A 15,406-nucleotide genomic window follows, 5' to 3' on the forward strand; every position below is an offset into this window, starting at 1 on the left:
TGAGACCCTGAGCAGAAGGCCGCTAGAACCATCTCAACTATATTAGTCTATCTTGGAAGCCAACAAGTGTTTGCCCAGTTAAGAGCACGGTAACAATCAGTCACGTTATGTTATAATGATTGTCGATATCTTTAAAAGCCTTGTCAAGTTCCTTTTTGAGTAACCCTCACCCCACCCTTAGAGAAATTTATCTGTGGTTCACCACTTTGAAATACCTCATTGTTGTTCCACATTTACCATAGCCAAAAAAAAAAAAAAAAAAAAAAGCTTTTTATTAACAAAGTGTCAGAAGGGGGCGCCACAGTAAACATGAAAGGTTTCGCTGCCCAGACAATTTTGTTGCAGAAACAGCTGAAAGCAATCAGGTCAGACAGAGCCAAGGGCTGGAGGGATTTTTAAAATTACAAAAACCGAACCAAATCAAACCAAAACAAAAATCAAAACCAATGGCCAAGATTTCAAGTTTGCTACTAAAGGTATGACATTCTCCTAAGAAATGCGCGTGACTTGATCAATATATTTATATACTTATATTTGAAGAAGAAGGAACTACTTGATGCAGCAAATCCACGTTGATTAAAAATTACCAGATATGGGGGCTCCAGGGTGGCTCAGTGGTTTTGGCCTCTGCCTTTGGCTCAGGTCATGATTTCAGGGTCCTGGGATGGAGCCCCATATCGGGATCTCTGCGCAGCGGGGAGCCTGCTTCCCCCCCTCTCTCTGCCTGCCTCTCTACCTACTTGTGATCAGTCTGTCAAATGGGTAAATAAGATCTTCAAAAAAAGAATTACTAGGTGTGAAATACATCGAGGGTATGGGAAGGAAAATGATTTCACCTGAGTTGACTAGGAAGTGGTTGAAGCCGGAATTAAAGTGCTATAAAAAGAGTAGAAGAGTAGAAGAGGGAAGGGGGTCATTAGCTCCTGCCATTCCTAGGGCACCCAGAACCCAGAGAGTGAGGCCTTTGGTGCTTTCTAGAGACAGATTCAAGGCAATTTTTCGACTTTGGGACTTCAGAGCTAACTTAGTTTTCATTTGTGATTATTATTTTTGTGTGGGGACCTGAGCCGAAGGCAGAGATTTTAACCCATTGAGCCACCCAGCTGCCCTAAAATATGTTTTTTTTTTTTAAATACAGAATTATAGTTCTTGCCACAATATGGAACTAGCTGGAACTGAATGCCTCCTTCAAAGTCAGCTCTGGAGAAATTATGCAAGTGTAATATGGAACTATTTCAGATATTAACCAAAAACAAAGAAATGATGATAAATTCCTTAAAAGACTCAAAGTTGCTCTTGACTGCTATGTTTCAAGCTCTATTCCTGGTTTGAGGACAGGTTTTAACACGCCTGTCACTGTAGAAATCAGCTGGATGTTTAGAGGCTATCAGAACTGTACAAAAACCTTGAAGGGGTAAAGACTTGAAAATTCTTTAGAGAGATTAGCTCCCTAAGGCATTATTCATCCACACATTTTCCTCCAAACAATTAAGACTGATGGATGAGGGGCACCTGAGGGGCTCTCTCATCACGTGGGTGGTGGGTTAAGCCTCTGCCTTCATCTCAAGTCATGGTCTCTGGGTCCTGGGATCCAGCCCCACATCGGGCTCTGCTCAAAAGGAAGACTGCTTCCCTCCCTGTTTGCCTGCCTCTCTGCTTACTTGTGATCTCTCTCTCTCTCTCTCCGTGTGTCCAATAAATAAATAAAATCTTTTAGAAAAGGCTGATGGATGCTAAATTATGAAAACTGCTCCCTCCAAATGATGCTTCTTCATAAGGATTTAAGAATTTAAAATTGAATCTTGATCGTAGGATTTATCTTATAGAATAACATCAAGTGAAGGCAGTTATTATTAGTTCTGAAGTATGTGTGATTCTGAATTCTTGGCCTCATTAGTCAATTTATTTTTAATAAATTATCATTTAATATATAATATACTATATGTAACATATATAACATATATAATATATAATAAATTCATTCATTTATTATTTATTTATGCATTTATTTATTTATTTATTATTATGTATTTATTTATTAACTCAAACACAAGAAAATAAATGACCTGATACAAAAATTGGCAAGGACTGGAAGAGACACCTCACTGAAGAAGATATTGAGATGGCAATAATGATATGAAAAGATGCTGTGATGATCCACAGCATGTCTAATTAAGGAATTGTAAATTAAATGAACAAAGAGGGGCGCCTGGATGGCTCAGTGGGTTAAGCCGCTGCCTTTGGCTCAGGTCATGATCTCAGGGTCCTGGGATCGAGTTCCACGTTGGGCTCTCTGCTCAGCAGGAGCCTGCTTCCCTTTCTCTCTCACTCTGACTGCCTCTCCGTCTTCTTGTGATCTCTCTCTGTCAAATAAATAAATAAAATCTTTTTTAAAAATAAATAAATAAATAAATAAATAAAACAATGATATATCACTGCACATCTATTAGAATGGCTAAAATCCAAAATACTGACAACATAAAATGCTTTTGACGATGAGGAACAAGAGAAACTCTCATTCATTCTGGTGAGAACACCAAAATGGTGCTACCACTTTGGAAGACAGTTGGGCAGTTTCTTACAAAACTAAACATATTCTTACCATATGATCCAGCAATCGTGCTCCTTGGTACTCACCCAAAAGAGCGAAAACTTTGTGTACACAGAATCCTGCATATAAACCTGTGTTTGTAACAGCTTTACCCATAAGTGCCAAGAGTTGGAAGTCACCAAGATGTCCTTCAGGAGGAGAATGGATAGATAAACTGTGGTCCATTGAAACAATGGGATATCGTTCAGCGATAAAGAGAAATGGCTATCAAGCAATGAAAAGACATGGAACAAACTTAAAATCCATCATAATAAGTGAAAGAAGTCAATTTGAAAAAGCTTCATGTTGCAAGGTTCCAACTATATGACCTTCTAGAAAAGGCAGAACTATGCAAATGGTATAACGGTCAGCGGTTTGTAGCAGTTAGGAGAGGAGGAGGATGAACAGGCAGAGCACAGAGGATTTTTAGGCCAGTGAAAATGTTCTGTATGATATGTATGATAGTTTAGATATATATCGCTACATAGTTGTCAAAATGCATAAGATACTATACCAAGAGTGAACTCTATGAGAAAAGGTTTTTTTTAAGATTTTATTTATTTATTTGACAGGCATCAAAGTAGGCAGAGAGGCAGGCGGGGAAAGCAGGGGTTGGGGGAAAGCAGGCTCCCTGCCAAGCAGAGAGTCTGGTCTGGGGCTCGATGCCAGGACCGTGAGATTATGACCTGAGCCGAAGGCAGAAGCCTTAACCCACTGAGCCACCCTGGTGCCCCACCAAGAGTGAACTCTAATGTAAACTGTGGACTTTGGGGTGATGATGATGTGTCAGTGTAGGGTCAGTGAGCGTGAAAAATTTCTCCGTGGTACAGTATGTTGATAAAGGGGAAGGCTGTGTTTTATGTGGGGAAAGGGAATTTTACTTTGATCCCCAAACTACTCTAAAAAATGCAGTCTGTTAAAAAAAATCTTTATAATGCAATATAATACAAAACAAGAATGCATATCAAGAGAGAAGTAATGTTTAAAGGGAACGAAGAACTTCAGTAATGTGTACCTAGGGATTTTGATTGCACATTTGTAGGAAGTTCACATGGTCATTAGCAATTGTTTATCTGTGAAGTAGAAGTAACATAAAGAGTGATGAAAACTCAAAAATGCAACATTAAAAAACTGCCATCTATGGGCTTTTAAAAAATGGAACAAAATTTGCTTGGCCTTTTAAGCTCTGTGGGGAAGGAAGGGACAGAATTTAAATTCAGCTTTATAAAAGATTTGATAATGTGTTTCTACAAAGAAGTCTCCTCTGAGTAACATAGAAATAAACATGGTAGCAGAAAGTGGAAAAAATGTTACATCTCTTGTGAGCTCACGTTCTCTGAAACCCTGTCACTTAGTGGAGACAGTAACTGTTCGATGAATAGCAAATGGTAGTCGTTCAGATTCCCGGGATTTTCACGAAGAATCGTGAATGGATTTTTTAAAAAAATATGTAAAGAATGTCTACAGTGCAAGTACCTGCAAATAACGGACATTTTGGAGAGAATATTTTAATCAGCAGAGAAGGTCAAAATGACAAAGTTCCACGATCAGAGTAAACATATGGGATTAAAAATAAAAAAGAAAAAAGAAAAGATTTTTTTGAAAGGACTTTTTTTTTTTAAAGGAGTTTAAACAAAAGTCCTTTTTAAGAGACAGTTGGCTGTTTAAACCAAAAGTACAACTCACTGAGAGAATCGCCGCATTATTTATTGGGGTAGAAAGGACCTGGAATGTAGAAAGACCCATTCTGCAGAGGAAAAAATAGAATCACTAACAGGCCTCAAGGCTTGCACAGCCAGTGGCTAGAATCCCTGCCTCATGAGACCCTGAGTGAGAAGGCCGCTAGAACCATCTCAACTATATTAGTCTATCTTGGAAGCCAACAAGTGTTTGCCCAGTTAAGAGCACGGTAACAATCAGTCACGTTATGTTATAATGATTGTCGATATCTTTAAAAGCCTTGTCAAGTTCCTTTTTGAGTAACCCTCACCCCACCCTTAGAGAAATTTATCTGTGGTTCACCACTTTGAAATACCTCATTGTTGTTCCACATTTACCATAGCCAAAAAAAAAAAAAAAAAAAAGCTTTTTATTAACAAAGTGTCAGAAGGGGGTGCCACAGTACACATGAAAGGTTTCGCTGCCCAGACAATTTTGTTGCAGAAACAGCTGAAAGCTATCAGGTCAGACAGAGCCAAGGGCTGGAGGGATTTTTAAAATTACAAAAACCAAACCAAATCAAACCAAAACAAAAATCAAAACCAATGGCCAAGATTTCAAGTTTGCTACTAAAGGTATGACATTCTCCTAAGAAATGCGCGTGACTTGATCAATATATTTATATACTTATATTTGAAGAAGAAGGAACTACTTGATGCAGCAAATCCACGTTGATTAAAAATTACCAGATATGGGGGCTCCTGGGTGGCTCAGTGGTTTAGGCCTCTGCCTTTGGCTCAGGTCATGATTTCAGGGTCCTGGGATGGAGCCCCACATCAAGATCTCTGCGCAGCGGGCAGCCTGCTTCCCCCCCCTTCTCTGCCTGCCTCTCTACCTACTTGTGATCAGTCTGTCAAATGGGTAAATAAGATCTTTAAAAAAAGAATTACTAGGTGTGAAATACATCGAGGGTATGGGAAGGAAAATGATTTCACCTGATCTGACTAGGAAGTAGTTGAAGCCGGAATTAAAGTGCTATAAAAAGAGTAGAAGAGTAGAAGAGGGAAGGGGGTCCGAGGCTCCTGCCATTCCTAGGTCACCCAGAACCCAGAGAGTGAGGCCTTGGGTGCTTTCTAGTGACAGATTCAAGGCAATTTTTCGACTTTGGGACTTCAGAGCTAACTTAGTTTTCATTTGTGATTATTATTTTTGTGTGGGGACCTGAGCCGAAGGCAGAGATTTTAACCCATTGAGCCACCCAGCTGCCCTAAAATATGTTTTTTTTTTTTAATATAGAATTATATTTCTTGCCACAATATGGAACTAGCTGGAACTGAATGCCTCCTTCAAAGTCAGCTCTGGAGAAATTATGCAAGTGTAATATGGAACTATTTCAGATATTAACCAAAAACAAAGAAATGATGATAAATTCCTTAAAAGACTCAAAGTTGCTCTTGACTGCTATGTTTCAAGCTCTATTCCTGGTTTGAGGACAGGTTTTAACACGCCTGTCACTGTAGAAATCAGCTGGATGTTTAGAGGCTATCAGAACTGTACAAAAACCTTGAAGGGGTAAAGACTTGAAAATTCTTTAGAGAGATTAGCTCCCTAAGGCATTATTCATCCACACATTTTCCTCCAAACAATTAAGACTGATGGATGAGGGGCACCTGAGGGGCTCTCTCATCACGTGGGTGGTGGGTTAAGCCTCTGCCTTCATCTCAAGTCATGGTCTCTGGGTCCTGGGATCCAGCCCCACATCGGGCTCTGCTCAAAAGGAAGACTGCTTCCCTCCCTGTTTGCCTGCCTCTCTGCTTACTTGTGATCTCTCTCTCTCTCTCTCCGTGTGTCCAATAAATAAATAAAATCTTTTAGAAAAGGCTGATGGATACTAAATTATGGAAACTGCTCCCTCCAAATGATGCTTCTTCATAAGTATTTAAGAATTTAAAATTGTAAGAATTTAAAATTGAATCTTGATCGTAGGATTTATCTTATAGAATAACATCAAGTGAAGGCAGTTATTATTAGTTCTGAAGTATGTGTGATTCTGAATTCTTGGCCTCATTAGTCAATTTATTTTTAATAAATTATCATTTAATATATAATAATATATATAATATACTATATGTAACATATATAACATATATAATATATAATAAATTCATTCATTTATTATTTATTTATTTATTATTATGTATTTATTTATTAACTCAAACACAAGAAAATAAATGACCTGATTGAAACATTGGCAAGGACTGGAACAGACACCTCACTGAAGAAGATATTGAGATGGCAATAATGATATGAAAAGATGCTGTGATGATCCACAGCATGTCTATTTAAGGAAATGTAAATTAAAAGAACAAAGAGGGGCGCCTGGATGGCTCTGTGGGTTAAGCCGCTGCCTTTGGCTCAGGTCATGATCTCAGGGTCCTGGGATCGAGTTCCACGTTGGGCTCTCTGCTCAGCAGGAGCCTGCTTCCCTTTCTCTCTCTCTCTGACTGCCTCTCCGTCTTCTTGTGATCTCTCTCTGTCAAATAAATAAATAAAATCTTTTTAAAAAATAAATAAATAAATAAATAAATAAATAAATAAAAAGATGATATACCACTGCACATCTATTAGAATGGCTAAAATCCAAAATACTGACAACATAAAATGCTTTTGATGATGAGGAACAAGAGAAACTCTCATTCATTCTGGTGAGAACACCAAAATGGTGCTACCACTTTGGAAGACAGTTGGGCAGTTTCTTACAAAACTAAACATATTCTTACCATATGATCCAGCAATCGTGCTCCTTGGTACTCACCCAAAAGAGCGAAAACTTTGTGTACACAGAATCCTGCATATAAACCTGTGTTTGTAACAGCTTTACCCATAAGTGCCAAGAGTTGGAAGTCACCAAGATGTCCTTCAGGAGGAGAATGGATAGATAAACTGTGGTCCATTGAAACAATGGGATATGATTCAGCGATAAAGAGAAATGGCTATCAAGCAATGAAAAGACATGGAACAAACTTAAAATCCATCATAATAAGTGAAAGAAGTCAATTTGAAAAAGCTTCATGTTGCAAGGTTCCAACTATATGACCTTCTAGAAAAGGCAGAACTATGCAAATGGTATAACGGTCAGCGGTTTGTAGCAGTTAGGAGAGGAGGAGGATGAACAGGCAGAGCACAGAGGATTTTTAGGCCAGTGAAAATGTTCTGTATGATATGTATGATAGTTTAGATATATATCGCTACATAGTTGTCAAAATGCATAAGATACTATACCAAGAGTGAACTCTATGAGAAAAGGTTTTTTTAAAGATTTTATTTATTTATTTGAGAGGCATCAAAGCAGGCAGAGAGGCAGGCGGGGAAAGCAGGGGTTGGGGGAAAGCAGGCTCCCTGCCAAGCAGAGAGTCTGGTCTGGGGCTCGATGCCAGGACCGTGAGATTATGACCTGAGCCGAAGGCAGAAGCCTTAACCCACTGAGCCACCCTGGTGCCCCACCAAGAGTGAACTCTAATGTAAACTGTGGACTTTGGGGTGATGATGATGTGTCAGTGTAGGGTCAGTGAGCGTGAAAAATTTCTCCGTGGTACAGGATGTTGATAATGGGGAAGGCTGTGTGTATGTGGGGAAAGGGAATTTTACTTTGATCCCCAAACTACTCTAAAAAATGCAGTCTGTTAAAAAAAATCTTTATAATGCAATATAATACAAAACAAGAATGCATATCAAGAGAGAAATAATGTTTAAAGGGAACGAAGAACTTCAGTAATGTGTACCTAGGGATTTTGATTGCACATTTGTAGGAAGTTCACATGGTCATTAGCAATTGTTTATCTGTGAAGTAGAAGTAACATAAAGAGTGATGAAAACTCAAAAATGCAACATTAAAAAACTGCCATCTATGGGCTTTTAAAAAATGGAACAAAATTTGCTTGGCCTTTTAAGCTCTGTGGGGAAGGAAGGGACAGAATTTAAATTCAGCTTTATAAAAGATTGGATAATATGTTTCTACAAAGAAGGCTCCTCTGAGTAACATAGAAATAAACATGGTAGCAGAAAGTGGAAAAAAGGTTACATCTCTTGTGAGCTCACGTTCTCTGAAACCCTGTCACTTAGTGGAGACAGTAACTGTTCGATGAATAGCAAATGGTAGTCTTTCAGATTCCCGGGATTTTCACAAAGAATCGTGAATGGATTTTTTTAAAAAATATGTAAAGAATGTCTACAGTGCAAGTACCTGCAAATAACGGACATTTTGGAGAGAATATTTTAATCAGCAGAGAAGGTCAAAATGACAAAGTTCCACGATCAGAGTAAACATATGGGATTAGAAATAAAAAATAAAAAAAAAAAAGATTTTTTTGAAAGGACTTTTTTTTTTAAAGGAGTTTAAACAAAAGTCCTTTTTAAGAGACAGTTGGCTGTTTAAACCAAAAGTACAACTCACTGAGAGAATCGCCGCATTACTTATTGGGGTAGAAAGGACCTGGAATGTAGAAAGACCCATTCTGCAGAGGAAAAAATAGAATCACTAACAGGCCTCAAGCCTTGCACAACCAGTGGCGAGAATCCCTGCCTCATGAGACCCTGTGCTAGAAGGCCGCTAGAACCATCTCAACTGTATTAGTCTATCTTGGAAGCCAACAAGTGTTTGCCCAGTTAAGAGCACGGTAACAATCAGTCACGTTATGTTATAATGATTGTCGATATCTTTAAAAGCCTTGTCAAGTTCCTTTTGAGTAACCCTCACCCCACCCTTAGAGAAATTTATCTGTGGTTCACCACTTTGAAATACCTCATTGTTGTTCCACATTTACCATAGCCAAAAAAAAAAAAAAAAAAAAAAAAAAAGCTTTTTATTAACAAAGTGTCAGAAGGGGGCGCCACAGTAAACATGAAAGGTTTCGCTGCCCAGACAATTTTGTTGCAGAAACAGCTGAAAGCAATCAGGTCAGACAGAGCCAAGGGCTGGAGGGATTTTTAAAATTACAAAAACCGAACCAAATCAAACCAAAACAAAAATCAAAACCAATGGCCAAGATTTCAAGTTTGCTACTAAAGGTATGACATTCTCCTAAGAAATGCGCGTGACTTGATCAATATATTTATATACTTATATTTGAAGAAGAAGGAACTACTTGATGCAGCAAATCCACGTTGATTAAAAATTACCAGATATGGGGGCTCCAGGGTGGCTCAGTGGTTTAGGCCTCTGCCTTTGGCTCAGGTCATGATTTCAGGGTCCTGGGATGGAGCCCCATATCGGGATCTCTGCGCAGCGGGGAGCCTGCTTCCCCCCCTCTCTCTGCCTGCCTCTCTACCTACTTGTGATCAGTCTGTCAAATGGGTAAATAAGATCTTTAAAAAAAGAATTACTAGGTGTGAAATACATCGAGGGTATGGGAAGGAAAATGATTTCACCTGATTTGACTAGGAAGTGGTTGAAGCCGGAATTAAAGTGCTATAAAAAGAGTAGAAGAGTAGAAGAGGGAAGGGGGTCAGAAGCTCCTGCCATTCCTAGGGCACCCAGAACCCAGAGAGTGAGGCCTTGGGTGCTTTCTAGAGACAGATTCAAGGCAATTTTTCGACTTTGGGACTTCAGAGCTAACTTAGTTTTCATTTGTGATTATTATTTTTGTGTGGGGACCTGAGCCGAAGGCAGAGATTTTAACCCATTGAGCCACCCAGCTGCCCTAAAATATGTTTTTTTTTTTTAAATACAGAATTATAGTTCTTGCCACAATATGGAACTAGCTGGAACTGAATGCCTCCTTCAAAGTAAGCTCTGGAGAAATTATGCAAGTGTAATATGGAACTATTTCAGATATTAACCAAAAACAAAGAAATGATGATAAATTCCTTAAAAGACTCAAAGTTGCTCTTGACTGCTATGTTTCAAGCTCTATTCCTGGTTTGAGGACAGGTTTTAACACGCCTGTCACTGTAGAAATCAGCTGGATGTTTAGAGGCTATCAGAACTGTACAAAAACCTTGAAGGGGTAAAGACTTGAAAATTCTTTAGAGAGATTAGCTCCCTAAGGCATTATTCATCCACACATTTTCCTCCAAACAATTAAGACTGATGGATGAGGGGCACCTGAGGGGCTCTCTCATCACGTGGGTGGTGGGTTAAGCCTCTGCCTTCATCTCAAGTCATGGTCTCTGGGTCCTGGGATCCAGCCCCACATCGGGCTCTGCTCAAAAGGAAGACTGCTTCCCTCCCTGTTTGCCTGCCTCTCTGCTTACTTGTGATCTCTCTCTCTCTCTCTCCGTGTGTCCAATAAATAAATAAAATCTTTTAGAAAAGGCTGATGGATGCTAAATTATGAAAACTGCTCCCTCCAAATGATGCTTCTTCATAAGGATTTAAGAATTTAAAATTGTAAGAATTTAAAATTGAATCTTGATCGTAGGATTTATCTTATAGAATAACATCAAGTGAAGGCAGTTATTATTAGTTCTGAAGTATGTGTGATTCTGAATTCTTGGCCTCATTAGTCAATTTATTTTTAATAAATTATCATTTAATATATAATAATATATAGAATATACTATATGTAACATATATAACATATATAATATATAATAAATTCATTCATTTATTATTTATTTATTTATTATTATGTATTTATTTATTAACTCAAACACAAGAAAATAAATGACCTGATTGAAACATTGGCAAGGACTGGAACAGACACCTCACTGAAGAAGATATTGAGATGGCAATAATGATATGAAAAGATGCTGTGATGATCCACAGCATGTCTATTTAAGGAAATGTAAATTAAAAGAACAAAGAGGGGCGCCTGGATGGCTCTGTGGGTTAAGCCGCTGCCTTTGGCTCAGGTCATGATCTCAGGGTCCTGGGATCGAGTTCCACGTTGGGCTCTCTGCTCAGCAGGAGCCTGCTTCCCTTTCTCTCTCTCTCTGACTGCCTCTCCGTCTTCTTGTGATCTCTCTCTGTCAAATAAATAAATAAAATCTTTTTAAAAAATAAATAAATAAATAAATAAATAAATAAATAAATAAAACGATGATATACCACTGCACATCTATTAGAATGGCTAAAATCCAAAATACTGACAACATAAAATGCTTTTGATGATGAGGAACAAGAGAAACTCTCATTCATTCTGGTGAGAACACCAAAATGGTGCTACCACTTTGGAAGACAGTTGGGCAGTTTCTTACAAAACTAAACATATTCTTACCATATGATCCAGCAATCGTGCTCCTTGGTACTCACCCAAAAGAGCGAAAACTTTGTGTACACAGAATCCTGCATATAAACCTGTGTTTGTAACAGCTTTACCCATAAGTGCCAAGAGTTGGAAGTCACCAAGATGTCCTTCAGGAGGAGAATGGATAGATAAACTGTGGTCCATTGAAACAATGGGATATGGTTCAGCGATAAAGAGAAATGGCTATCAAGCAATGAAAAGACATGGAACAAACTTAAAATCCATCATAATAAGTGAAAGAAGTCAATTTGAAAAAGCTTCATGTTGCAAGGTTCCAACTATATGACCTTCTAGAAAAGGCAGAACTATGCAAATGGTATAACGGTCAGCGGTTTGTAGCAGTTAGGAGAGGAGGAGGATGAACAGGCAGAGCACAGAGGATTTTTAGGCCAGTGAAAATGTTCTGTATGATATGTATGATAGTTTAGATATATATCGCTACATAGTTGTCAAAATGCATAAGATACTATACCAAGAGTGAACTCTATGAGAAAAGGTTTTTTTAAAGATTTTATTTATTTATTTGAGAGGCATCAAAGCAGGCAGAGAGGCAGGCGGGGAAAGCAGGGGTTGGGGGAAAGCAGGCTCCCTGCCAAGCAGAGAGTCTGGTCTGGGGCTCGATGCCAGGACCGTGAGATTATGACCTGAGCCGAAGGCAGAAGCCTTAACCCACTGAGCCACCCTGGTGCCCCACCAAGAGTGAACTCTAATGTAAACTGTGGACTTTGGGGTGATGATGATGTGTCAGTGTAGGGTCAGTGAGCGTGAAAAATTTCTCCGTGGTACAGGATGTTGATAATGGGGAAGGCTGTGTGTATGTGGGGAAAGGGAATTTTACTTTGATCCCCAAACTACTCTAAAAAATGCAGTCTGTTAAAAAAAATCTTTATAATGCAATATAATACAAAACAAGAATGCATATCAAGAGAGAAGTAATGTTTAAAGGGAACGAAGAACTTCAGTAATGTGTACCTAGGGATTTTGATTGCACATTTGTAGGAAGTTCACATGGTCATTAGCAATTGTTTATCTGTGAAGTAGAAGTAACATAAAGAGTGATGAAAACTCAAAAATGCAACATTAAAAAACTGCCATCTATGGGCTTTTAAAAAATGGAACAAAATTTGCTTGGCCTTTTAAGCTCTGTGGGGAAGGAAGGGACAGAATTTAAATTCAGCTTTATAAAAGATTGGATAATATGTTTCTACAAAGAAGGCTCCTCTGAGTAACATAGAAATAAACATGGTAGCAGAAAGTGGAAAAAAGGTTACATCTCTTGTGAGCTCACGTTCTCTGAAACCCTGTCACTTAGTGGAGACAGTAACTGTTCGATGAATAGCAAATGGTAGTCTTTCAGATTCCCGGGATTTTCACAAAGAATCGTGAATGGATTTTTTTAAAAAATATGTAAAGAATGTCTACAGTGCAAGTACCTGCAAATAACGGACATTTTGGAGAGAATATTTTAATCAGCAGAGAAGGTCAAAATGACAAAGTTCCACGATCAGAGTAAACATATGGGATTAGAAATAAAAAATAAAAAAAAAAAAGATTTTTTTGAAAGGACTTTTTTTTTTAAAGGAGTTTAAACAAAAGTCCTTTTTAAGAGACAGTTGGCTGTTTAAACCAAAAGTACAACTCACTGAGAGAATCGCCGCATTATTTATTGGGGTAGAAAGGACCTGGAATGTAGAAAGACCCATTCTGCAGAGGAAAAAATAGAATCACTAACAGGCCTCAAGCCTTGCACAACCAGTGGCGAGAATCCCTGCCTCATGAGACCCTGTGCTAGAAGGCCGCTAGAACCATCTCAACTGTATTAGTCTATCTTGGAAGCCAACAAGTGTTTGCCCAGTTAAGAGCACGGTAACAATCAGTCACGTTATGTTATAATGATTGTCGATATCTTTAAAAGCCTTGTCAAGTTCCTTTTGAGTAACCCTCACCCCACCCTTAGAGAAATTTATCTGTGGTTCACCACTTTGAAATACCTCATTGTTGTTCCACATTTACCATAGCCAAAAAAAAAAAAAAAAGAAAAAAGCTTTTTATTAACAAAGTGTCAGAAGGGGGCGCCACAGTAAACATGAAAGGTTTCGCTGCCCAGACAATTTTGTTGCAGAAACAGCTGAAAGCAATCAGGTCAGACAGAGCCAAGGGCTGGAGGGATTTTTAAAATTACAAAAACCGAACCAAATCAAACCAAAACAAAAATCAAAACCAATGGCCAAGATTTCAAGTTTGCTACTAAAGGTATGACATTCTCCTAAGAAATGCGCGTGACTTGATCAATATATTTATATACTTATATTTGAAGAAGAAGGAACTACTTGATGCAGCAAATCCACGTTGATTAAAAATTACCAGATATGGGGGCTCCAGGGTGGCTCAGTGGTTTAGGCCTCTGCCTTTGGCTCAGGTCATGATTTCAGGGTCCTGGGATGGAGCCCCATATCGGGATCTCTGCGCAGCGGGGAGCCTGCTTCCCCCCCTCTCTCTGCCTGCCTCTCTACCTACTTGTGATCAGTCTGTCAAATGGGTAAATAAGATCTTTAAAAAAAGAATTACTAGGTGTGAAATACATCGAGGGTATGGGAAGGAAAATGATTTCACCTGATTTGACTAGGAAGTGGTTGAAGCCGGAATTAAAGTGCTATAAAAAGAGTAGAAGAGTAGAAGAGGGAAGGGGGTCAGAAGCTCCTGCCATTCCTAGGGCACCCAGAACCCAGAGAGTGAGGCCTTGGGTGCTTTCTAGAGACAGATTCAAGGCAATTTTTCGACTTTGGGACTTCAGAGCTAACTTAGTTTTCATTTGTGATTATTATTTTTGTGTGGGGACCTGAGCCGAAGGCAGAGATTTTAACCCATTGAGCCACCCAGCTGCCCTAAAATATGTTTTTTTTTTTTAAATACAGAATTATAGTTCTTGCCACAATATGGAACTAGCTGGAACTGAATGCCTCCTTCAAAGTAAGCTCTGGAGAAATTATGCAAGTGTAATATGGAACTATTTCAGATATTAACCAAAAACAAAGAAATGATGATAAATTCCTTAAAAGACTCAAAGTTGCTCTTGACTGCTATGTTTCAAGCTCTATTCCTGGTTTGAGGACAGGTTTTAACACGCCTGTCACTGTAGAAATCAGCTGGATGTTTAGAGGCTATCAGAACTGTACAAAAACCTTGAAGGGGTAAAGACTTGAAAATTCTTTAGAGAGATTAGCTCCCTAAGGCATTATTCATCCACACATTTTCCTCCAAACAATTAAGACTGATGGATGAGGGGCACCTGAGGGGCTCTCTCATCACGTGGGTGGTGGGTTAAGCCTCTGCCTTCATCTCAAGTCATGGTCTCTGGGTCCTGGGATCCAGCCCCACATCGGGCTCTGCTCAAAAGGAAGACTGCTTCCCTCCCTGTTTGCCTGCCTCTCTGCTTACTTGTGATCTCTCTCTCTCTCTCTCCGTGTGTCCAATAAATAAATAAAATCTTTTAGAAAAGGCTGATGGATGCTAAATTATGAAAACTGCTCCCTCCAAATGATGCTTCTTCATAAGGATTTAAGAATTTAAAATTGTAAGAATTTAAAATTGAATCTTGATCGTAGGATTTATCTTATAGAATAACATCAAGTGAAGGCAGTTATTATTAGTTCTGAAGTATGTGTGATTCTGAATTCTTGGCCTCATTAGTCAATTTATTTTTAATAAATTATCATTTAATATATAATAATATATAGAATATACTATATGTAACATATATAACATATATAATATATAATAAATTCATTCATTTATTATTTATTTATTTATTATTATGTATTTATTTATTAACTCAAACACAAGAAAATAAATGACCTGATTGAAAAATTGGCAAGGACTGGAACAGACACCTCACTGAAGAAGATATTGA

This window comes from Mustela nivalis (assembly GCF_964662115.1).
Source record: "Mustela nivalis genome assembly, chromosome: 20".
NCBI classification, from domain to species: domain Eukaryota; kingdom Metazoa; phylum Chordata; class Mammalia; order Carnivora; family Mustelidae; genus Mustela; species Mustela nivalis.